The sequence below is a fragment of the Eptesicus fuscus genome, chromosome 20, assembly GCF_027574615.1.
Source record: "Eptesicus fuscus isolate TK198812 chromosome 20, DD_ASM_mEF_20220401, whole genome shotgun sequence".
Taxonomy (NCBI): Eukaryota; Metazoa; Chordata; class Mammalia; order Chiroptera; family Vespertilionidae; genus Eptesicus; species Eptesicus fuscus.
The window spans coordinates 2,546,127-2,572,157 of NC_072492.1; the positions used below are offsets into that span (position 1 = coordinate 2,546,127).

Sequence of the window (26,031 nt, forward strand, 5' to 3'; positions counted from 1 at the left end):
TTAAAATTCAAAGGACCCAGAACAGACAAAACAATCTTAAAAAGAACAAAGCCGAGTGTTCAATTTCAAAACTTATAACAAAGCTACAGTAATCAAGACTGTGATACTGACATAAAGACAGACATATAGATCTATGGAATAAAACTGACAGTCCAGAAATAAACCCTTACAATTATGGTCAATTGATTTTTTTATAAGGAATCCAAGACAATTCGATGAGAAAGAACAGTCTTTCCAGCAAATGGTGCAAAAGAATAAAATTAGACCCTCACCTCACACTAGATGCAAAAATTACCTCAAAATGGATCATCAACTTTAATGTAAGAGCTAAAGCTATAAAACTTATGCAAGAAAACACAGCAGTAGATTTTCATGTCCCTGGGTTAGGCAATGATTTCTTAGATACAAGACCAAAAGTACAAGTGACAAAAGAAAAAATAGATAATTGAACTACATCAAAGTTAAAAACTTTTGTGTTGCAAATTATACCATTAAGAAGTGAAAAAACACAGAACAGGAGAATATATTTGCAAATCATCTGTCTGATAAGGGACTTGTGTCAGATTATATAAATAACTATTATAACTCAATAATAAAAAGACAACCCAATTTAAAAATAAACAAAGGATTTGAACAGACATTCCTTCAAAGATACACAAATAACCAATAAACACATGAAAAGATGCTTGCAATCGTTAGTTATTAGGGCAATACAAAAGAAAACTGCCGTGAAATGTGACTTCAAACCCACTAGAATGGCTTTTTTTTTTTTTTTAAGACCGTCAAGGGGGATGAGATGAGATAAACCAAAGAACATACATACTTCCATGCATAGCCCTGGACATAGGCAACAGGGCGGTGAAGACCGGGGAGGGAGGGAGGAGCTGGAGGCGGGTAAAAGGGAGGAAAACGGGAGATATCTGTAATACTACCAACAATATAATTATTTTAAAGATAAAAATAAATTCTCTCCTGATGGCCCCTCTGCAACTCGGCCTGTCTTAGGTTGTTCCTTCCTTGAGGAATCTTACCCGTCTCTGGCTAACCAGCCATCCTCCGGGGCCAAGCAGGGTGACATGAGGTTCAGTTTTGTCTCCTTGGTAGCCTATGCCCCCGTGGCCTCCATGCCCAGCACCTGCCTTGGGATCCCCTCACCTGCTGGCGGGGCCCCAGCACTGATCAACAGAGGTGGGGCACAGACCCTCACCACCCCCAACATTGCAGGGGCCTGAACCCTAGCCCCTTCTGAGGGAGGTCTCCTGCCCCCATGGCTGCTACGTGCTTCCCATGCCCAGCTCAGATCAGGACCCAGGTGACCGACAGAGACTTGGCCGACAGCAGCTGCCCTCTCACTCCAACAAGAATTGTTTGAGTGGTCTTGTACCCATGGTGAGGGGAAGTGGGTTTACGATATCTAAATCCAGCCTACCACCAGGAATGCTCAGGACCTACTCAAGAAGGCAAATAATCCTTCCACCAATATTTACAGGGTAAAATAAGATTGTTGTTAGAGTAATAAATTTGACAGTAAAATAGTAGTCAAGTTTTCAGGCAAATTTAAATTGGCTAGTTGAAACAAGCGAATATTCTAGAAAAATTAATTGTACTGGACAAAAAGGTGTTCCTAAAGTGTTAACTAAAATTTTTATTGGTACTTCATCTCATGATAAAATTGTGCACCATGTAATGAACCTAAAACAGTAATATTATAGTGCAAAAAATTAAAATTTAAAAGCCATCAAGACTACATTATAAAATTTTCAAAAGCCTCCTAACATTTAAATCAAAAAAAGGAGGGGATAGTAGAGGAATATCATGTAAGGAAAAATATCCTGTAAGTAAATTACATCTAGAAAATTAATACTTTAGAAAATTAATTGTAAGGCTAAAAGCAAGACACCCATGAAAAACACACAAGGTGACAAAACAAGCTAGAGGAAAATCATTTGGGCAAAAAATGAAATAGGATTCCAAGTCAAATTTATAGAAAATATTCCTTTATTAACTTTTGGTCGAGAATATGTTTGTATATTTTCAGAAAACAACTCCGAGACCATGTGGATTCCAGCAACAGAGAGGAATCGACAGGACTACTCCAGCCATGAAGACAGAAGAGAAGCAGTACAGAGACGGAAGACGTTGATGCGGCCTTCCCATACTAGCAGTTAGCAGCTGTGCATCACTGCAGGTTGTCCAGGACCAAACCAGAGGGAGTCGGACCTCCGTTACCACCATTTGTCCACCATCCAGAGCTGAAAAGTCAGTGCTGACATGTACACATAAGGAACTGTTGGACATTGAAATTGGGTCTCAAAAGAACTGTTGGCCTAGAAAGAAACTCACTACAGACTGATTCATTTGCCTGTCACCATAACCATTATTGCTTGTCTCATATTCGGTTCTTATAAGTGTATTTCTAATAGCACATGACCTCACTCATCTATGGGAAATAATGAACAACATAGACTGATGAACAAGAACAGACCCAGAAACAAGGAGGCATCGATCGGACTGTCGGGCCTCAGAGGGAGGGTAGGGGAGGGTGGGGGTAGGGGGGAGAGATCAACCAAAGGACTTGTGTGCAGGCATATGAGCCTAACCAGCGGTTAAGGACAACAGGGGGGTGGGGGCATGTGTGGGGAGGGGTGTGGGATGGGAATGGGGGGATGAGGACAAATATGTGACACCTTAATCAATAAAGAAATTAATAAAGAAATAAATTTTAAAAAGAGTATAAAAAAAAGATAAAAATAAAATAAAAGACAGGCAACAGCAAATGTGGAGAATGGGGAGAAATTGGACTCTCCTGCGCTGCTGGTGGGATGTAAATGGCCAGCGGCGTTGAGGGCGGCTTCTCAGAGTTAAACACAGAGTCAGCGGAGGACCCACCAGCGCTCCTCTGGATACATAACCACGTAATGAAGATGTGTGTCCACACAACTTACCTCTGAGTATTTTACCAGCATTCCTCAGAGCAGCCCAACTGGGAACCGCACAAACGCCCATCTGAACTGACGAGCAGATCAAGTGCAGTGTCTGCGGGGACGGGACGGGGACAGGGACCGGGCGGCCAGCTCGGCCACAGCGGAGCGCAGCGCTGGGGTTGCCGGAGCCTGCCGGCACTGTAGTTGAACGGTACCTGAAAAGGGGGGTGAGGATTAAAAAACACAGACACTGTAGTTACCGGGAGGACGGACAGTTCAAGACTGCCGCGCCGAGTTTATTTTCTTAGCCCTTTTATAGGCAAAAACAGCTTGTGCAAACATAAAGGTCATTGCCCGGGCAGGATGTTTTTTCCGCCTTAGCAGAATCCTAAATACACTTTAAACTTCTCTCCCCGTCAATTTCCCTATCCTTGTTTCCTGTTATTGAGAACCTATTGCAACTCTTGGAAGCAAAGGCCCCAGCAAAGCGGGGAAAACAAGGTTATTGGATTGTTTACCTGATTGCCTCTCACGGTCTCCCACATTTCCCCCTTTCCTTTATAATAAAAGAACCGGGGTGGGCCTTAACTGGCTAGGGAAGTAGAGGTCTGATTCCTCCCGTGGCTCATCAGCCACTCCTCAGGCTCTTGGTATCTTTTGGGGAGGAGAGGCAGAGCCCTTTTTCCTACTATATCTACTTTAGATGATACCAACCTCTATGCAAATCAGACATACCTTCAGAGGAAGTCAGAGACGGCCAGCTACTATAAGGCCTTCCCTTGCAGATGCTTTGCTCTGCACCTAGCCAGTACCCAGTCTCGCCTTGCGGCGAGATGCAGCACTCTGACTACCTGTCTGCTTCCCATGGAGGCAATCAAGCTTAAAAATATGATTCTATAAAACATGTAGAGGCCCTTGTGGGCCGGCCTTGAGCTTGACCTTGTGTAGGCCTGCTTGGAGAAGCGTCAAAGCGCTGATTCCTCTGCGCACCAGAAAAGGCAAAAAGCACGCTAGCCCTACCACCACGGCCCCTAGTAGGGCTACGGTAAGGGCCACATGTTGAAGGTCAGAGGTGGAGGGGACCATGCGCATAAGCCGATTTAAAAAGTCCTTGGCGGTTTCTGCCGCATCTACCTTAAGGGGGTCTGTACTTTGCAGACCTAGGATCTCCTCATGTAATTTCAGTAGATCTATGGATTCGTTAGCATTGTGCCAGATTCCTGACAAATGAGCCTTTACCTTATTCCAGCCATGTACGGACTGGTTGTATGGCTGAGGCGTAACACATATCCATTGATAGTTAGCATGGCATTGTAATTTGTTCCTTACCTTTAACCCATCTATCTCTTCCCCTAGGTACATAACCATGTCATATAAAGCATTGAGCTTCTCCTCAATCTTTCTATCAATTGCCTCTTGTGTCCCTAAGGCTGTGCTAACATTTTTGGATAAGTCATTGACAAAATGAGCTGTCTGTACCTCCTGGGTAAGGGCCGCAGCAGCAGCTGCAGCCGTGGCAATTAAGGTTATCAAGGCCGTGACACTGGCTATCAGCAACCCAATGAACCTCCGGGGTCTGCTGAGGGCCAAGGTCACCTCCCTCCACACCTGGAGGGAATGATCATTATACCAGGGCTCAGAGAGATTTACCGGGACCATTACAAAGGCAGGCTGGTGGAGAACAACCACCTGTTCTCCCCAAGGTACATTAGCAATACAATTGGTTAACAGGCAATTTACACAAGTAACATTAAAGGTCTGACCTTGATGGGAAATGTTCACCTTCCCCACTAGCAAGGCATAAGGCTCTGGCACACAGGCAGTCACATTAACTGTCCAGCTGCTTGCAGTCCAGTTCTTATTCTTATCACTAGACGGATAGGTCACCACGGCTGTGACCGTGTTCAGAGCAGCAGCCAATTTCCAGAGTAGTAGCTGGATTGGACCGCCAGCCACGCTCCAGAGTCCCTCATAGAGTCCTTGAGTCCAGCTGGTCTTATTAAAGACGGACCAACTGATGATAGACGAGTTGGTGCCCTGGATCGGGAAGGCAACAGCTTGATTGGTGTAGCACCGCTCCCAGGGCACGGAATGCTCCCGTATACCGGATGGTTTCTCACATGGCAGGACGTCTCGGGGAAGAGAGGCATTCAGTCCGGTTCCCGAACCCCGAGGCTCATCACATTGATATTCCATCCGACGGTGGAGCTGTTGACATGAAAGGTAACCCCCTGGAGGGTAACACAGCCCGTTGCACTCACGTTCTTGGAAAAACAGATAGGAGTGCCTTCTCCTATAGCGGAAAAGTTGTATGGCACTGGGTTGTGCGCCTGGAGGTGACCATTCGAAGGCCTCCCAAGAAGCTTGGTATTGTTAACATAAACCGGGACGTTGCGACCCTCCCGTTGGGTCCTGGTCCTCCCTCTCGGATGTCTGGACTGTTGCGTGGCGAACCAGCCTCTCTGGTAACCAGCGCGGCCCCTCGGCGTCCTGTGGGAAGACACAGACATGGCCTCGCCCCCAGATTAATACAGGATCGGGCCCATACCACTGTCCTGTTAGGGGATCTTTCCAGCGCACCTGAGCATAAGTGCGGGAACTACTGGCTCCCCACAATCTCTGAGCAGCAGATTGTCCATGAGCATCAAAAGTTAAAAAATTAAGGATAAAGAGAGCATGATGTAAATAGTTATGTGCTGACCTAGGGTATAGCTCCCCCTCTTTTATTTTTTGCAATTGAGTTTTAAGAGTCCCATTGGCTCTCTCTACTATCCCCTGTCCTTGAGGGTTATAGGGAATTCCTGTTTTTAGACTGATTCCTAGTTGACTGCAAAATACCTGGAAATTTTTACCAGTGTATCCTGGTCCATTGTCTGTTTTGATACATTTGGGCTGCCCCATGGTGGCAAAGCATTTTAAGCAATGGGCAATACAATGCTTACTGGCTTCTCCAGTTTGGGCAGTTGCCATAATAAATCCAGAAAATGTATCTATAGTGACATGTACATATTTTAATTTCCCAAAAGGAGCAACATGAGTAACATCCATCTGCCATAGCTGATTGGGCATTAACCCTCTGGGGTTTACGCCATAGGAGGGTACAGTAGTGGTAGTGGGGCAAGTACCGCATTGTTTAACTATCTGCCGCGCTGCTTCTCTAGTGATTTAAAAAAAAAAAGTAACTGTTAGATTTCTTTTATTAGACCCTCACAAAGTACTTTGGCATAACTATTTACCCTCTGTTTAGGGAGGCAGAATGCAAATTATTTACTCTTCCTGGCTTACTGGCCTGTATTATTTGCTTTCTTTACAACATATCTCTTCTCCTTCTTACACTTACACAACCTTCTATTGAGACACTTCTAAATTAGCCTTTAAACCTTCCTTCTATGTCCTTTAAAAATGCATAACCATGCCTCAGACCTTCTACTCAGTATTTCTTATTCTTTGAAACTTCAATCCTTTAATGAATCCTAAAAACTAAACAGCCAGAATTTCTTAGATTAACATTTATGACTTAGACCTTCTGTGATAAAACTAAGAGCTGGTAAAAATATTTCCTTTTGAGAGACAGATCCATGGCACCAGCCATGACGAGGCTTCAACCCCAGTATGAACTGAAAACTCAGGCAGCAGCTGTGGGAAATTGGATTGTGAGAAGAGGGTCCCTCTTGGCAAAAAGGACTAATATAGGATGCTTAATTGCCTTCCCAAGGGGGCCTTCCACACAGTGGAAGGGATTAAATCCTTTCATATCCTTTTTAAATTGCTGCCATACATTCAAAGAATTAGTTTGTAAGTTTGTTTGGTATATGCTGTTGTAAAATATCAAAAATTATAATGAAATTGCAGAATAATATCATGTAAGGATATCCTTTGCTCTAGGCCATGGCAATCCAATTTCAAACTGGCTGTCAATTATTTAGTTACTCTGTTTTGCCATTTTTGGGGCCAAAACCTTCATAACATTTAAAGTATATTTATTAATTTTTATTTGATAAGGCTTTCCATGCAATTTCAAGTATATTAGATCTTTTTTATAAAGATTTCCTTTAAGAAGAGAGGATAAATTTCTTGTATTACTCCGGGCCCTTGGAGCTTTCCAAGAATCATCTCTGTTAAGACCTTGAAATTTTAACATGGTAAAAAAAACAAACAAAAAAAAACCCATCAAATATATATATATATATATCCGTATATGATTTAAAGATTATAATACTTTTTTATAATTATCTTAATATTTATCAAATTTAAACTTTTAGAGCTGGCCAGTCAAATATTTTTTAGCATGTCCTAGATTAATAACACAATAACACTTTATATTTCTAAGAATAAATACAAGACATAATCAATTAAGAGCTTCAATTCTGTCCTCTAGGTTTCATGCAATGCATACTCAGATCAACATTTCAGTATTATAACAATTCAATACATTTAGATCTTTTAAATTTATCATTTGATTTAGTAAACTTCCAAGTTCTTTTTAAATTTCCAGCCGATAGGCCTGGACCAGCCTCTAAATTTCAAAATGGTCACAATTTTCCTGCTGGGGAAATCAAGAAGCAAACTCTCAGCCATTCATATGTAAACTTGACTATTTCCTTCTTGCTATTTACTTGCCTCTGGCGGGAAATTTCAAGAGTTACTTTATATGCCTTGGGAAACTGGCCTGTATTTCTTTCTCCGGTTCATCTTTGCCATTTTTAAGGCCAAAACAGTCTCGGGTTTTTATTCTGTACACAGCAAAAAGTTAAGTTCAGCTCAAAAACTATGCGCACTCGTTTTTAAACCGGCCTTTTCTCTTTACATGTGCACAGAAACCCCAGATGCATTTATGAATTTGTAAAAGCTTTAAGTCATTAGCTGGAAAATAAATAAAGATGGCGAAGATGAGGCCTTTCAAAGTGGCCTTTCCCCCTTATCTCCCTCTCCTATAGATAATATAGACCAATCATCTCCCCAACTGCATCCTTCCTCCCTTTGATCTCCTCAGCCCCGCTCCCTCCCCCATTTCTTTCTTCTTCCCATTCTCCTTTTAAGCTCTACCGGCTCCCCTTTAAAACTTTTCTTCCCTCCCTCTCTCTCTCTCTCATCCTACCTTTCCCATACATTCTTCTCTACTTACTTCCACTGTTTTAATATCTATCTACCTGCATAATTATTCACTATCATTTATCTTTTTTCTTTTCTGATTCCTACTTTTAAAATCTGTCTCCAGTACACAACTATACTTGATTTTCATTATAGATCCACATACATCCTCTCTCCTTCTTTAACTCTGCTCTCTACTGATTCCTTTATAAAGTTCTTTCCTCCCTCCTTCCTTTCTTTTTTACTCTTTTTACAGGCTAATTAAAAAAAATACTTTCTTCTTTCTCTCTTTCTATGCATTTCATCCTTAGTACTGACTTCTTTACTTAAAAATCACACTCAATAAAAATACATTTTTTAAAAATCACCCTGTACTTAATTTTCTTACTAATTCCTCCTTTTAAACTCCCCTCACTCTCACATTCTGTTTATTCTTTTTATTTAACTATTTTCCTGGCCTCACCGCATTTTAGCATCCTTCTCTTTCCTGCTTGTTCCCAAGTTTCTAAACACACAGTTCCCTCTGCTAGTTTGTCCCATTTTCACTAGCTTCTCCCGCCGTCTGCTCTGTCACCGCGTCCCACTACCTCTGCGAACGTTCTCTTGCCTTATTACCGCGGTGCTCCTTCACCGAATCCCCTGTGTTCAGGTCCCTGTTCGGGCGCCACCTGCCGGAGCCTGCCGGCACTGTAGTTGAACGGTACCTGAAAAGGGGGGTGAGGATTAAAAAACACAGACACTGTAGTTACCGGGAGGACGGACAGTTCAAGACTGCCGCGCCGAGTTTATTTTCTCAGCCCCTTTTATAGGCAAAAACAGCTTGTGCAAACATAAAGGTCAGAGCCCGGGCAGGATGTTTTTTCCGCCTTAGCAGAATCCTAAATACACTTTAAACTTCTCTCCCCGTCAATTTCCCTATCCTTGTTTCCTGTTATTGAGAACCTATTGCAACTCTTGGAAGCAAAGGCCCCAGCAAAGCGGGGAAAACAAGGTTATTGGATTGTTTACCTGATTGCCTCTCACGGTCTCCCACATGGGGTCTCCCAGGGGGCGGCAGGGTAGGCGGTCCTTCCCGCACCTCCTCCCAGAACCAAGCTGCCAATACAACTAAACTGGGGACCACTCACCCCGAGTCCCGGGCTGAGACTGGCTGAAGAGGAGACTTTACAAGGAAGGGCAGGAGCCTCCCGGAGGCGGGTGGGCAGGCAGGGCCGAGGGAGAGGAGGGCGTCCTGGCTGCAGGGCTGCTCCCTGCGGAGCGAGGCCCACCCAGGCCAGGGGCCCAGCCCAGAGCCAGAGCTGAGAACAGCAGCCCCTAACCCAGTGATGGGCAACCTTTTGGCTTGGTGTGTCAAACTTCGCCAAAAAACTGAGCATAACTCGGGTAGTGTGTCACTTTGAGGAAAAAACATTATTTCGCAAATGTTTCATCCTCAGGAGCAGCAAATGTTTCATCCTCGGCATGTGGCCACCTCAGCGGCCGCGTGTCATCAGAAATGGCTACGCGTGTCAGTGCTGACACACATGTCACAGGTTCGCCATCACTGCCCTAACATCAGCCTGGGGGAGAGTCTGTCAGAGATAAAGTCACTTTAAAACAAAGCAAAACAACAATAAAAACCAGAGCACAGGCTTCTCTGCCGTCGTTCAACCGGGGCTGCCACGGAGGGAGCGTGCGGACTGCAGGCCTGGGGGAGAGCCTGGGGTGGGAGGCGTTGGAGGGAGATGGGAGGACTGGGCGGGAGGCCTGTTCCCCCCCGCCCCCTCCCCCCACACAACACACACACACACACACACACACACACACACACACACTGAGAGGCCAGCAGCACCAGCTGCTCAGCCCACCCGCAGCTGCACCCTCTGAGGAGGCTGAGGAGGCTGAGGCTGCGGCCAAGCCTGTGGGGCGTCAGTGATGCTTTGGGTGGACCGTTCCCCACACTGTCCTCGGAACCCGGCTGGTGCTTCCTGAAAGAGGAGACGGAGGCCGGAGACCAGGACACAGGCTTTATTAGAGGAGAAGGCCCCTGCCGGGCTGCCTCCCAAAGGAGGAGAGCACAGGTGCAGGGTGAACACACCTTTTGAGGGGAGGAAGGGAAGGGACGGGGCTTAGGGCACCCGGCACGCGCTGACTGGTGGTTTCATGTAAGGCACATGATTAGGCACTTAGGGACTTAGGAATCGGGGGCTTCGGGTATTTGGCAGGTGCTGATTGGTGGTTCAATGTACAGCCCATATAAGGTGCCTGGTTAGGTGCTCAGGAATGTCCAGGCCGCAGGTACAGTTTATGTCGTACTCCGTCCACCAGTTGTGGGAAGGGAGGATCTATCACGCCCCCCTTCCCGGGAGAGCTGAGAGAAACTCCTGGCTCCCGGCAGACCCCAGGGGATAGCTGGGAGGGGCTCCGCCCGCCCAGGCCAAGGACAGTCTCAGACACGTGGCTCTTCCACCACCTTCCAGGAAATCTGAAGGCACCTCCCCATCATGGGAGACCCAGAGGTCGCATCCTCCCGATTCCACCAAAAGCCGCTTCAGAAACAGCCTTTTCAGTGACTGCGTGTGACAGCTGGCCGGCAGGCAGAGGCGAGTGGAGGGGAGACAGGCGCCCTGGTTGATTGCGGACCCACCTCCGGGCCCCCTGTTGCTAACAAGTTGGTCCTAGAGCGAGCTTGGCCCCTCCTGCGCTCAGCCAGCCCTGGGAGGCAGCCAGACGGGGTTGCTTGAAGTTTCGAACAGGTTGCAAGAGCCAATTGTGGAGTTTCTGACAGTAGCTAGCACCCAAGTGCCTCCTGGGAGGCCCAGACACGACCTCGAAAACAGTCATCCTCAGTCAACGTAGGAGCAGGGGCCAAGGGCGCTCCCAGGAGGCACTAAACTCTGCCAACACAAACTCCACTTGGCTTTTTTGCATTATATTTATTTATTCTTTCTTTTCTATTGCACTTAGTCTCTCCTTTTTTCTTTCATTTTCTTACCTTTCTTTTCTTTTCTTACTCTACTTTTTCTGTCTCCTTTCTCTTTTTTCCTTTTCTTAATTTTTTTCTTTCTTCTTTTCCCCTCTTCATAATTGTTTTCCTTTCTCCTTTTTTTCATACCATTTCCTTTCCTATTCTTTATTCTTAATTTTTCTCTCTCTTCTTTCTTCTCATGTTCTCTTTTCTTCCCCCTTTTTCTTCTTGTATTCTTTTCTTTTCTTTACTTTTATTATTCATGCTTTCTTCTCGCTTTCCTAATTCTCTTTTGTTTTGTAGTTGTTTATGTTGTTGTGGAGATCATTGCATGCTTTTGTTTTGTTTCTTGTTTAGTTTTAATGTTCTGTCAGCACCTGCACAATAGCTCACGCACTGTGATGGGGATGGAGCCTCACAGCCAGCCCACCTGCGGAGAGATACAAACCGTGAGAGAGAAACAACAACCAAGACCCAGTTACAACAGGAGAGCCCAAGTCACCCCCACAAGGTGCACCTCTAGATCATCCAGATCATGAGATCGTAGAGACTGCACCACTGGGTCCCACAGGACACTTACAACATAAGGCCACCCCCCGAAGAACGGGAGGCATAGCAGTTCTATCTAATACATAGAAACAAATACAAAGGGACAGCTAAAGTGGGGAGACAAAGAAACAACCCCCAAATGAAAGAAAAGGAAGAATCTCCAGGAAAAAAAGCTAAATGAAATGGAGGCAAACTATTTATTAGATATAGAATTTAAAGTAGTGGTTATAAGGATGCTCAAGGAAGTTAGTGAGGATTACAAGGAACTAAGTGGGAACTACACCAGCATAAAAAAGGAAGTAGAAAAGAAAGGAAATTAAAATTATGAACAAGAACCAGATGAAAATGAATAATACCATATCTGACATCATGAATACGGCAGAAGGGCTAGGCTGGTGTAGCTCAGTTGTTAAGCATCAATCTATGAACCAGGAGTCATGGTTCAATTCCTGGTCAGAGCATATGCCTGGGTTGCAGGCTCAATCCCCAGTGTGGGGCGTGCAGGAGGCAGCTGATTAATGATTCTCTCTCATCATTGCTGTTTCTATCTCTCTCTCCCTCTCCCTTCCTATATGAAATCAATAAAAATATTTTTTTTCATGTGAAACAATGGTATTGTTTGCATACATAAAGTTTTCAGACATCACAATGAGAGAAATCAGACATCCCAATATTTCACAAAGCAAGGTTCCAATTAGTGATACAGTGAATAAGTCACAATCTTTCTTCCAACCAGATTTCACAGGCTGAATAGAAAAATAATGCTTCAAATATTAACTTCAAACTTCATTATTTTAATCTGAAGGACAACCATAAAATATCTCAAAATTTACTACTTTGAGAGTTTGGTTAGGTTAGATCCATTTATTAATGGTAAGAGCAACCAAAACTCATTCTCAGTGAGAGAATCCCTATATACAAACCTGGCAAATTTTTTAAAAAGTACTTAAACAAAGCTTTTGAAAATAATGAAAGCTAGCTCAATTAATATAGCATCAAATAACTTCCAATTAATAATAGAATTGTTTACTAATAATAGCATATTTTGTTCCTACTGAGAAAATATACTAAAATGCTAGTGCTAACCCTGAAATATTAATCCAAACCTTACACATAAGACTAAAATGTTGGTCAAGAGGGAAAGAATGAAATTATGCACTGTCTATAGGGCAAAAGAAAATCAATGGCAAGATGCCAGGAAAGCTGAACCAATGGGTACAAACACATTTTTCTTTGTAGAAACAAAGCATACACACAAAATAATTACAAGCAAGCACGACATACTGCTGGAAGATAATTACAGCATGTCATAATAAATGCAAGAAGTCCTCAAAAGGTTGCAGGCTTCTATATTCATCAGGGCTGAATCACATTGCCTGCTGGAATAGCCAAAAGCATTTCCCCAAACCTGAAAATCTGCATATATTATTGCCTGCTACTGGAACAGCCGAGGGCAGTTCCCCCAACCTGACAATACCTACTATATATCAAACCTTAACCTTTGATATGTATATCTGCTTTGCTTTAGTGCAATTTGTGTTAATAAAAAGCTAGGGGTCCAGAGATTCAGAGAACTTGGTTACTGAAGCTAGGTCTCCTCTGGCTCCCCAAAATGCCTTCCAATTTTACATTTCATGTCTAGTCTCTTTATTAATTTACACACAGCCCCTTCTCCAGATAACTGAACCCTTTTAGATGCTGAGAAATACCCTGGCAATGTATCTATATTCTCTACTTACTGGTGAACCTGTTATTAAAATTTCAAAGGAAAAAACAATTTAAGCTTTTTCTATTTAATCCATAAGAAATATTCAGGAACAGATAAACAGAACATTTGTTGCATATTAATGAACATGTGGCTTCTTGTGCTTTCCATCTGAATTAGCGGTTAAGACCCCAAGTACTTTGTTTTTAATGTGATATAAGTATAAAGTAATATTAAACATTTATAGGAAGTAATCCTTTCTTCAGCCCAATTTTACATGAAAGTACTAACAGTGAAGATTCATGATGTGTGAAAATGGTGACTTAAAACAATATAGACTTGGCTATAGATTTTAATTTATGCGCACACACACACACACACACACACACACACACACCTGAGTGCCTTGTGTATGACAACTGTACCAAAATAGTCTCAAAAATAAAGACAATACTTTAGACATGAAGCAACCCATCTCCCCTTCTCTTGTATCCTGTTACACGGAAAATAAGTCTCTGGTGCTTCATAAATAGTTTTAAAAGTTCGGGATGGCCTTAACTGTGCATAGTCTCCACCAATCATTTGAAGCCTCCAGGTTTCAGGCTGGCCATGCAGCTCTGGAAAGAGCTGTCATCTATAATCAACTTTGCGTATTTATGCCCCGTCTTCTCTAGATCTGCGAGGTTTTTTTACCAGAGCTTGGTGGTTCATTCGGATGCTAACCAGGAGTCCTCCATCAATGCCATCAGAACCAGGGTAACTGATTTCTTCACCACTCAGGGTAGCCATATGTCCCCCAAGGGCTTTTAAGATGGCATTGCCAGCACACATATCCCACTTTTTGATGTATGTCACATGGATGTATACATCAGCTTTTTCTTGATTCTTATCAGGCACATCCAAGAGAGCTAAAACTTTATAACCAGCACCACCAGCCAGGATAGGCATAGTCTGGTTTCCAAGAGCCTGAAGAACAACCTGTTTGACCGTTCCTGAATGGGAGCGAGACACAACGATCCTTGGGGTCTTATTGTGGGAGAGCGGGCTTTCACATTCGACCCACCATCTACCATTGCCCAAGCTGTATATTCAGGAAATGGCTTATGTATCCCTCCCAGGACACACACAAACCATAGTACTGACATGCTTTCGAAGATCCTCCAGATACTCCTGTGTAGCATCAAGTGGGTCGATCCAGACAGCAACACTTTCTGCTGTTACCTCCTTAGGGGCAGCTGTCTCCTTCAGGATGTCGTCAGGAATTTTACGATCCCATAAGATAATCTCCTGATTGGTTGCATCCACATGTTCCTCTGTGTTTATCTGCACCTTAGGGGAGGCGGTCTTGAGCAGGTAGAACATCTTGCAGTTGGACAGCATGTCCCTGCTGGTCATCTTGTTGTTGGCTCCCTCATGCATCTCCCCCATGGACTTCTCATGGAGGACGCTGCTTTCCCAAATGCACCTCACTTCGTCACCCCCTGAAGATGGCGGCCAGCATCTCGCACAGGTCCGCAGTGCCACTGTCGGCCAACGAGGCTGAGGCGGCAGGCCAGGAAGCCTGAGTAGAGGTGGTAGAGCACGCCGAGCCCCAGCAAGCAGAACACGGCCCCAACTCACCAGGACGGTGCAGCTCCGGCTCCACCACCCACCAGCAGGTCTCACATCCACGTCAGCCAATTCAATAAAAATATATTTTAAAAAAGAATACACTGGAAGAAATTAAAGGTAGATTGAATGAAGCAGAGGATCAAATCAGTGACTTTGAAGACAAGGTAGAAAAAGCACCCAATTAGATCAGCAAAAAGATAAAAGAATTCAAAAGCAGGAGGATAGTTTAAGGGAACTTTGAGACAACATGAAACACAACATCACCCACATTATCGGGGTCCCAGAAAGAGAGAAAGTGAGCAAGGAGCCCTGACTGGTTTGGCTCAGTGGATAGAGCATCAGCCTGCAGACTGAAGGGTCCCAGGTTCAATTCCAGTCAAGAGCACATGCCCGGGTTGAGAGCTCGATCCCCAGTGGGGGGCATGCAGGAGGCAGCTGATCAATGATTCTCTCTCATCATTGATGTTTCTCTCTCTCCTTCTCCCTTCCTCTCTGAAATCAATAAAAATATATATATATATATTTTTTTTTTTAAAAGTGGAGAAACCAAGATGGCGGCATAGGTGAAACACCTAACCTGCAGCCGGGCACAACAATTTCAAAGGCACAACTAGAGGTCAGAACGGACATCGTCCAGAACCACAGGAGAGCTGGCGGACTGAAATGCCCACAGCTGGGGGGAAGGAGAAGGCCACGGGGACAATCGGGGGAGCCGTAAAAGCCTGAGGTATGGAGAAACTGGCGGAGACACGAGCGCGCGCGCCTGCGGGGAGGATGGAGCCGGAGAGGAAGGGGCGGCTGACGGCCTGGCCGGCGTTCACTGGCAGGAAGGAGATAAAGGCTCCGGAGTGCGCTAAGCGCCGGCTCCGACTGCACTGAGCGCCAGTTCCGGGCGAAACCCTGGGAAGCCAGGCGCAGGCTGGGGGATGAATCTGGGCTGTGGGGCGCAGGCACAGAGAGCGGGGGAAGGCAGAGCTCCAGAGGCGCGCACGGGAAGGGGCGCAAAGGACGGACTGTTGCCTGCGCCACTGAACTGCCCTAGCGGGAAGGAGACATAAGCTCAGGACCGTGCTGAACCCCAGTTCCGACTGCACTGAACCCCAGTTCCGGGCGAAACCCTGGGAATCCAGGCGCACGCTGGGGGAATGAATTTGGGCTGTGGTGGCGGAGGCACAGAGAAGCAGCGGCTCCAGACGCGCGCACTGGAAGGTGCGCAGAGGACGGACTTTTGCCTGCGCCACTGGGTGGCCCTGCTGGGAAGGAGACAGGGACGCCAGACTGCGCTGAGACCCAGTTCCAACTGCACTGAAACCCAGTTCCAGGCGAGAATCTGGGAGTCCAGATTCATTAGGGGAGGGACTGGATTGTTTGGCAGTGGGCGAAACTCCAGGGCGCGTTTCTCCCAGAAGTGTTTGCAAGGAATACAGAGGGACACAGACACAGGAGCCTCATAGGGCGGGGCTGACAGGAAGCCAAGGTTGTAGGCTCCACCCTGTAGCTCCGCCCCAGCCAAGCTGAGCAGAAGCTTTTTCCTGCTGAGTGCCTCAGGTAGTGGCTGACCCACACTGCATTGGAGACCCAGAAACGAGGGCATCTAGTGGTTGGTGGGAGATGACACCAGATTTCAATCACTTGCATAAGGGAGGCATTCTAGAGGCAGACTCAGTGAGCGCCAAGGCATTGCTGCATCAAGACCCGGCCCACAAACATGTCTCCTGCACAGCAACTCTTCCTATATGGACAAAGAGGGTCCTCACGGCCAATTGGCCTGGAGGACAATTCCTCCCAGTGACACCAACAACAATCAAGACTTAACTGTACAAAGGAGGACCAAGATGGAGACATAGGGCGGCAGCCTGATCGTTGCCTACCACAACAATATTGAGACTACGACGGGAGAGCAGAGCAGACACCAGCCGGAAAGACCGGGGGGCTGGCCGAGCAGATGCTCTACAACTAGAATAAAAGAGAGGGGTACGCAGGATGATGCTGATGCCGGTGACCCAAAGTCCACACTTGAAGAACTATGGCTCAGGCGACACAATGGTGGCCAGGAACGTGCTCGGCGCAGTTCCCCCGGCGGTCTCCGGCTGAGGGGACGGCTCCACTCGCTGCCGAGCACGGACAGACGAGCCCCTGGGAGACATGGGGTGGGAGACTCCGTGCTTGCTGACCTCCGAGTCCTTCAAGAATCTCAATGCCCCGAAGTGGCCAGGTGCGCACGCTCAGCGACTGGCCACCGTTGCAGACCCAAGGGCCGACGCAGCGACACCGGACCAGCCCACCGCCGGGCACCGGGCACACCGGAGCCTTGCCGAGCCCGCCGCCCAACAAGTTCTGCGGCAGCCGCCCGGGAGCTCTGAGAAAATGACCGAAGGAATTGCTGAGAGGGAATTGACCAACAGGAATTGGGATCAAGAAGACGAAACCCCGCTGAGACCCGAGTCCAGGCGAGCCTGCGAGCCTCTGGGCTCAGATGTGGTCACACACCTCTGGGTCTAGGTGAGGCCTCACGCCCCTGGGTTTGGGTGAGGCCACGCGCCCCTGGGTCCAGGTGAAGCTGGATTCCGGGTTCGGGTGAGGCCATGTGCCCCTGGGTCCGGGCGAATCTGAACCCTGGGTCCGGGTGAGGCCGTGGGCCCCTGGATCCGGGTAAGGCTGGGTCCCGAGTACGGGTGAGGCCGTGAGCCCCTGGATCCGGGTGAGACCACGCGACCAGGGGTCTGAGAGAGGTAACGCGCCCCTGGGTCCGGGTGGTTTCGTGCACCTAGGTCCAGGTGAGGCCACGTGCCCCTGGGTCTGAGAGAGGCCACGCACTCCTAGGTCCGGGCGAGACCATGTGTCCCTGGATCCGGGTGGGGCCTCGTGCACCTAGGCCCGGGTGGGGCCACGTGCCCCTGGGTCTGGGGGAGGCCAGGCGTCCCTGGGTCCGGGTGAGACCGTGTGTCCCTGGATCCGGGTGAGGCCTCGTGCGCCTAGGCCCGGGTGAGGCCACGTGCCCCTGGGTCTGGGGGAGGCCAGGCGTCCCTGGGTCCGGGTGAGACCATGTGTCCCTGGATCCGGGTGAGGCCGCGTGCACCTAGGCCCGGGTGAGCCCAAGTGGCCCTGGGTCTGGGAGAGGCCAAGCGTCCCTGGGTCCGGGTGCGACCATGTGTCCCTGGATCCGGATGTGGCCTCGTGCACCTAGGCCCGGGTGAGGCCACGTGCCCCTGGGTCTGGGAGAGGCCAAGCGTCCCTGGGTACGGGTGAAGCCAGATCCTGGGTCCGGGTGAGGCTGTGCGCCCCTGGATCCATCCGGGTGAGGCTGGGTCCCAGGCCCGGGTGAGACCACGCGCCCCTTGGGTAGGGATGAGGCCACGTGCCCCTTAGTCTGGGTGACGCCGTGCCCCTGGGTTCGGCCGAGACCAAACCAGAGGGAGTCGGACCTCCATTACCACCATTTGTCCACCATCCAGAGCTGAGGGGTCAGTGCTGACATGTACACATAAGGAACTACTGGACATTGAAATTGGGTCTCAAAAGAACTGTTGGTCCAGGGGGAAGCTCGCTACAGATTGATTCATTTGCCTGTTAGCATAACTATTATTGCTCGTCTCACATTCAGTTCTTATTAGTATATATCTAGTGACATATGATCTCGCTCATCTAGGGGAAATGATGAACAACATAGACTGAGGAACAAGAACAGAACCAGAAGCAAGGAGGCATCGATCGGACTATCGGGCCTCAGAGGGAGGATAGGGGAGGGGAGGGGGAGGGTGGGGGGAGGGGGAGAGTTCAACCAAAGGACCTGTATGCATGCATATAAGCCTATCCAACGGTTAAGTTCAACAGGGGATTGGGGCATGCGTGGGGAGAGGGGTGGGATGGGAATGGGGGGATGAGGACAAATATGTGACACCTTAATCAATAAAGAAATTTAAAAAATAAAAAAATAAAAAATAAATGAAAAAAAATAAAAAAATAAAAAATAAAAAAAATAAAAAAAGAAAGAAGTGAGCAAGGAATAAAGAACCTGTTTAAAGAAATAATGACAGAGAACTTCCCTAACCTGGTGAAAGAAAAAGACACAAAAGTTCAGGAAGCAAGGAGAGTCCCAGTCAGGATGAACACAAAGAGGCCCACACCAAGACACATCATAATTAAAATGACAAATGTTGAAGACAAAAAAGAATCTTAAAGGCAGCAAGACAGAGGCAGAAAGTTACCTATCAGGGGGTTCCCATTAGATTGTCAGCTGATTTCTCAACAGAAACATTTCAGGCTAGAAGCGATTGGCAAGAAGTATTCAAAGTAATGAAAAGCAAGGACCTGAACCCAAAACTACTCTATCCAGCAAGGCTAGATTTTAAATAATTTTAAAATTGAAGGCGAAGTAAAGAGCATCCCAGTTTTTTAAAAGCCTAAAGGAAAACATTACCACCAAACCAGCATTGCAATAAATGTTACAGGACTGCTGTAAGAAGAAGGGGAGGGAGGGAGAGAGAGAGAGAGGAGGGGGCATAGGTATAAAGAAAAAATGGCAATAAATAAGTACCTACCAATAATAACCTTTAATGTAATTTGATTAAATGCTCCAATCAAAAGACATAGAGTAGCTGAATGGATAGGAAAATATGACTCATATATATGCTGTCTAAAAGAGACCCACTCAGAACAAAATATTCACATGGACTGAAAGTGAAGATATGGAAAAAATAATCCACGCAATGGAAAATGAAAAAAAGCTGAGGTAGCAATAATCATTCATAGCTGACAAAATAGACTTCAAAATGAAGACCATAAAAGAGACTAAGAAGGTCACTACATAATATTAAAGGGATTGATTCAACAAAATAATATAACCCTTGTAAACATATATGTACCCAATATAGTACCACCTAAATATATATTTTTTAAAACTCTTGTTGCATTTTAAAGGATAAAGTGACAGCAATACAGTCACAATAGGGGACTTTAACACCCCACTAACATCACTGGATAGATCTTCCAGAGCAAAAAATCAACAAGAAAATAGCAACCTTAAAGAAAACACTAGATCAGATGGATTTAATTGATATTTACAGAACATTTCACCCCAAAGCTGCAGAATACACATTCTTCTCAAATGCACATATAACATTGTCAAAAATAGACCACTTTTTAGGCCACAAAATAAGACATAATAAATGAAGAAGATTGAAATTATATCAAGCATCTTCCTGGATCACAATTTCATGAAACTAGAAATCAACTACAATAAAACTACTCAAAAACTTTCAAACACATGGAGACTAAATTGAATGTTATGAAACAATGAATGGGTTACTAATGAGATCAAGGAAGAAATAAAAAACTTCCTGGAAACAAATGAAAATAAACACACAACAACCTAAAATCTATGGGACACAGTGAAAGTAGTCCTGAGGGGAAGTTTATAGTATTACAGGCCTACCTCAAGAAACAAGAAGCCAAGCCAGTGTTGCTCAGTGGTTAAGTGTCATCCTATGAATAAGGAGGTCATGGTTCCATTCTTGGTCAGGGCACCTGCCCGGGTTTCAGGCTCGATTCCCAGTAGGGGTTATGCAGGAGGCAAAGGAGACAAGAATAAACAATGCAGTAATGACAGTCTCTTCAATAAATAGTGTTGGGAGTGGACCAGGCAGTCTTAGACTGCAAGACCCCGCTGCCACTGCAAGCACTTCCAGGCAGCCAGCACTGGCACAGAAACCATGCCATCTTGAAGGGCAGAACTGCTGTGACTGGGAACCCAGCCTTACCACTATCCAGATTTCCCTCAGACACAAACCGGGACCCTACGGCCACACTGGACAAAGACCTGCTACCACAGCTGCAGACCCATGGACACCAAGACTCCAGGCATCCTGGTCACAGATTCCTGTGAGTCACAGAGTGCATCCCCCTCCCACTGGCCCACCGCAGAGGCATAGGGCCTGCACAACCCACAGCATGCAAGCAGGCTTCCTGCTGACACAGGGTGGCCGTGCAACCCAGCCCCCTGGCAGGCCCGTGACTCTGATTCTTGGCACAGGTGCTTGCGAGGACCCTGATTCTCGGTGCGGAGGCCCCCGTTGACTCATAGCAACTGCACCCAGTGCCCATGACTCTAATTCTCAGTGCACGCATGTGCGCATGCAAGGCCCCCCACTGACCCAAGGCAGCTGAACCAAGCACCCATGACTCTGTTTCTCCATGCACACGCACCCGTGGAGGCTGCTGCTGATCCCCAGCGGCCATGCCACCCGCCCCCAAGGGGGCCAACTCTTGAGCAGGCTGACTCTCAGCATGCATGGTTCCCACCAACCCATGGCAGCCATGCTTCTCGATGCCTGAGCTCTTCAGTAACGCTCAGGTTGTGCAACACTACCACTGAGCATGGCTCAGGCCCCTGCAATTCGGCGCTTGGACCTTTGGGTGACAGCAAAAATGTGGAGACAGTGAAACAATCCCCAAAGGAAAGAAAAGGAGGAACCACCAAAAAAAGGAACTAAATGAAACAAAGGCATGCAATATGTCAGAAAAAGAATTCAGAGTAATGGTCATACAGTTCATAAACTGGATGAACGAAAAAATCAACAACCTATGCAAGAATCAGGAGGAAATCAAAAGTGATAAAGCTACAATCAAAAACACAATGGAAGGTTCCAACAGTAGACTAGGAGAAGCAGAGAACCGAATTACTTAGAAGATAAGGTAGAGAAAAAAGCCCAATCTGAACAGCAATTGGAGAAAAAATTAAAAAGCAGGCGGAGAGCCTAAAGGAGCTTTGGGACAACATGAAATGAAGTAACATATGTATAATGGGGGTTCCAGGAGAACAAGAAGAGCAGCAAGGATTAGAGAACCTATTTGAAGAAATAATGACAGAAAACTTCCCTGATATGGGGAAGAAAAAGTCACACAAGCACACAGAGTCCCAAACAAGATGAAGCAAAAAGACCCACACCATGACACATCATAATTACAATGGCAAACATTAACAACAAAGAGAGAATCTTAAAGGCTGCAAGAGAGAGACAGAGAGTTACTACAAAGGATCTCCCATCAGATTATCAAATGATTTCTCAACAGAAACACAGTAGGCTAGAAGGGAATGGAATGAAATATACAAAGTGATGCAAAGCAAGGGACTGAATCCAAGAACACTCTATCCAGCAAGGCTATCAATCAAAATTGAAGGGGAAATCAGGAGCATCACAGACATAAAAAAGGTTTAGGGAGTTTATCACCACCAAGTCACCAATGCAAGAAATGCAAAAGGGACTGGTGTAAAAAGAAGAAACAGAAAGGGAAGAAGGAACACAGGCATAAAGAATAGAAATGGCTACGAACAAGTACTTATTATTAAGAACATTAGATGTAAATAGACTAAATGCTCCAATCAAAAGACATAAAGTGGCTAAATGGATAAGAAAACATGACCCATATAAATACTGTTTACAAGAGACCCACCTCAGAACAAGGGACTTACACAGACTGAAAGTGAAGGGATGGAAAAATATCTTTCAGGCAAATCGAAATGAAAAGAAAAAAAAAGCTGGGGTAGAAATACTTATATCTGACAAAATAGACTCAAAGTTAAGGCCATAACAAGAGACAAGGAAGGCCACTTCATAATTCAACAAGAGGATATAACTCTGGTAAAAAACATATGCACCCAATGCAGGAGCACACAAATACATAAAAAAAAAAAACCTTCTGGAAAATATCAAGGGAGAGATTGATAGCAATATAATCATAGTAGGAAACTTTAATACCCCATTAACATCACTGGATAAATCCTCTAGACAAAAAATCAGCAAAGAAACAACAACCCTAAATGACTCACTAGATCAGATGGACTTAATCGACATCTTCAGAATATTTCACCCCAAAGCTACAGAATATACAGTAGGCCCTCAGGTTATGTCGGAGATCCATTCCTAAGGCGCGACATAATGCAGTTTTTGCCGTAAGTCGGAACCCACCTACATAAGCACCTACATCACTCACATAGAGCACATACACAGCAGTAATGAAATGAAATAGTAAAAAAATTAAAGTGAAGATAAAAATTCCTGACTTTACTTGTGGTAAATAAATAATAAAAAACATAAAGTACATATGTACATACATCGAAATGACGGAACTTTTTTTACATATAAATAAATGGGAGATGGTGACATAACCACGAAACGCCATATTTTGAATCCAACGTAACCCGAGGACTGCCTGTACATTCTTCTCAAGTGCACATGGGACATTTTCAAAGATAGACCATATATTGGGGCATAGGCAAAGTCTCTCCAAATTCAAGAAGATTAAAATCATATCAAGCATCTTCTCAGATCACAATGGCATAACATTAGAAATAAACTACAATAAAAACAATAACAAAAATTCAAACACTTGGAGGCTAAATAGCATGCTATTAAATAATGATTGGGTTACTAAAGAGATCAAAGAAGAAATAAAAAACATCCTGAAAACAAATGACAATGAAAACACAACAATCCAAAATCTATGGGACACTGTGAAAGCAGTCCTGAGAGGGAAGTTCATAGCTCTACAGGCCTACCTCGAAAAACTGGTAATAAACCATCTAACTCTGCAACTTGAGGAATTAGAAAGAGAGCAACAAGAAAAGCCCAGAGTGAGCAGAAGGAAGGAAATAATAAAGATCAGAGCAGAAATAAATGACATAGAGACCAAATATACATATGTATACCGTATTTTCCAGCATATAAGACGACTTTTTAACCCAGGAAAATCTTCTCAAAAGTCGGGGGTCTTATATGCCAGAAAATACGGTAACCCACCCATCATTTGGCAATAACTCACTTTAATTCTAAATTGTAAATACCATATTTTCCGGCGTATAAGACTCCCGACTTTTGAGAAGATTTTCCTGGGTTAAAAAATCGTCTTATATACCAGAAAATACAGTATATATATATATATATATATATATATATATATATATATATATATATACACACACACACACACACAAAAGATCAACAAAACCAAGAGCTGGTTCTTTGAAAGGATAAACAAGATTGATGAACCTCTAGCCAGGCTCACCAAGAAGCAAAGAGAGAGGACCCAAATAAACAAAATCGGAAAGAAAGAGGCAAAATAACAACAGACCCCACAGAAATACAAAGAATCATAAAAAATAAAATATTTTGAGCAACTCTATTCCAACAAACTGGTCAACCTAGAAGAAATGAACATATTCCTAGAAAAATATGACCTTCCAAAACTCAATCAGGAAGGATAAAAAAATCTGAATAGGCTGATAACTATGAAGGAAATTGAAGCAATAATCAAAAAACTTTATTATATAGGATAGGTAATATTTGGAAACAGCCCAAGTGCCCATCAGTAGATGAGTGGGTAAAAAAGCTATGGGACATTTACACCATGGAATACTATGTGGCTGTAAAAAAGAAGGGGCACCTATCCTTTGCCACAGCATGGAGGGACCTGGTGAGTATCATGCTAAGCAAAATAAGCCAGTCAGAGAAAGACAAGTATCACAGAATATCACTTATATGTGGATTGTAATGAACAAAATTATATAATGAACAAAAAGGATGCATGGAACAGACTGACAGATCTCAGTGGGGAAGGGGGAGAGAGGAGGGAAGAGATTAACCAAGGAATTTATATGCGTATATGCATAATCCATGGACACAGACAATAGTGTGGGGAAGGCCTGGGTGGGGGCAGAGGTGGGGTGCAAGGGGAGTAAGAGGGGAAAATGAGAGATGTCAACTCCCATTCTCATAATGCAATACTGTCAACATTAAATGTTTTTAAAAGGAGTGAAGTTCTGGTACATACTACAAATGGATATGTCTTGTAAACATCATGCAGAGTGAAAAAAAATCCAGTCACACAGGACTTCACACTATATGATTCCATTCACATGAAACACTAGGAGGGTCAGATTTGTAGACAGGAAGCTGAGGAAGGGCCTTGGGGTGGGGGAGTGGGGAGTGACTGCTAATGGGTAGGAGGTTTCTCTTAGGGCGGTCCAAACTGTTCATGGTTGCACACAAAACTGAAAAGCTTTAAGCTCTACACTTACTAGTAAATGGATGAATAATATGGTGTTGAATTATATATCAATAAAGCTATTAAGTACAGGATGTCCCAAAAATATGTATACACACTCCAACAGCTGACAGCTCAGTTGGTGTTTCTTTCTTTTCAGGTGTAACCCACTGGAATGAGTAATGAGTTGAAAGTGTGTTTACATTTTGGGGGACACCTGCGTTTATAATATACTAGAGGCCCGATGCACAAAGATTCGTGCAAGAATGGGCCTTCCTTCCCCTGGCTGCTGGCACTGCCTTCGCTCAGGCCGGAGCTGCCTTTCTATCTTCGCTCTGGCCTGGAGTCACCTTTCCGCCTTCCCACGCTGTCCAGAGGCCCGATCGGCTAGGGCGATGCGGAACGCCTGCGTTTTTGCCATAGTGACGATGCAAGCGTCCCGCCCCCAGCCACTCGGAGCCTGTGTAGGCAAATTAACCCGCCATCTTTGTTGGGTTAATTTGTATACTCACTCGTGATTGGCTGGTGGGCATCACGAAGGTACGTCAATTTGCATCTTTCTTTTTTATTAGTGTAGATTCCATATCTTCACTCTAAGAAAATAGAAACATGAATTGAAAATCCTTTAGGAATCTCTCTTACAGAGGAATTCAAACTAACTTCTGTAGATAATGCTCCCTGAGGCAGGCGGAGCATGACCCTCACCTTCTGTGTGGGGTGAGCGAGTGGCACTTCCGAGGGGACGGGGACAGGCTGGGTGTAACCATAGCGGAGAAAGCTGAGGAACACAAGCTCGCCAGGAGGTCAAGGTCTACACCCTCAGGGACAAGTCATGGCAAGAGCACACTCCCTGGATATGACATGATGAAAATGGAACTTCACCTCTGTGGTCTTACTCCTCCAAACCCATAACCCAACCTAATCATGAGAAAAACATCAGAGAAACCCAAATTAAGGGATCTTCTCCAAAATACCTGACTAGTACTCCTCAAAACTACCAAGGTCATCAAAAAGGAAAGTCGGCCCGGGGCGCCCACGGAGACATGGCGGATGTGAGGTGGTCTGCGGAGAGGATCCTGGACAGAGGAGGGACACGGTGAACCATGAAGAAACACAAACGCAGCGTGTGCCTTCGGTCCTGAGAACGCACCAACATTGGTTAG

At 45.3% G+C, this 26,031-nt stretch overlaps 1 pseudogene; it reads right to left on the reverse strand.

Annotated features, from left to right (window-relative positions):
- Positions 1–10,745: 10,745 nt before the first annotated feature.
- On the reverse strand, positions 10,746–25,289 carry LOC114227958 (Golgi-resident adenosine 3',5'-bisphosphate 3'-phosphatase-like; annotated as a pseudogene).
- Positions 25,290–26,031: the final 742 nt, after the last annotated feature.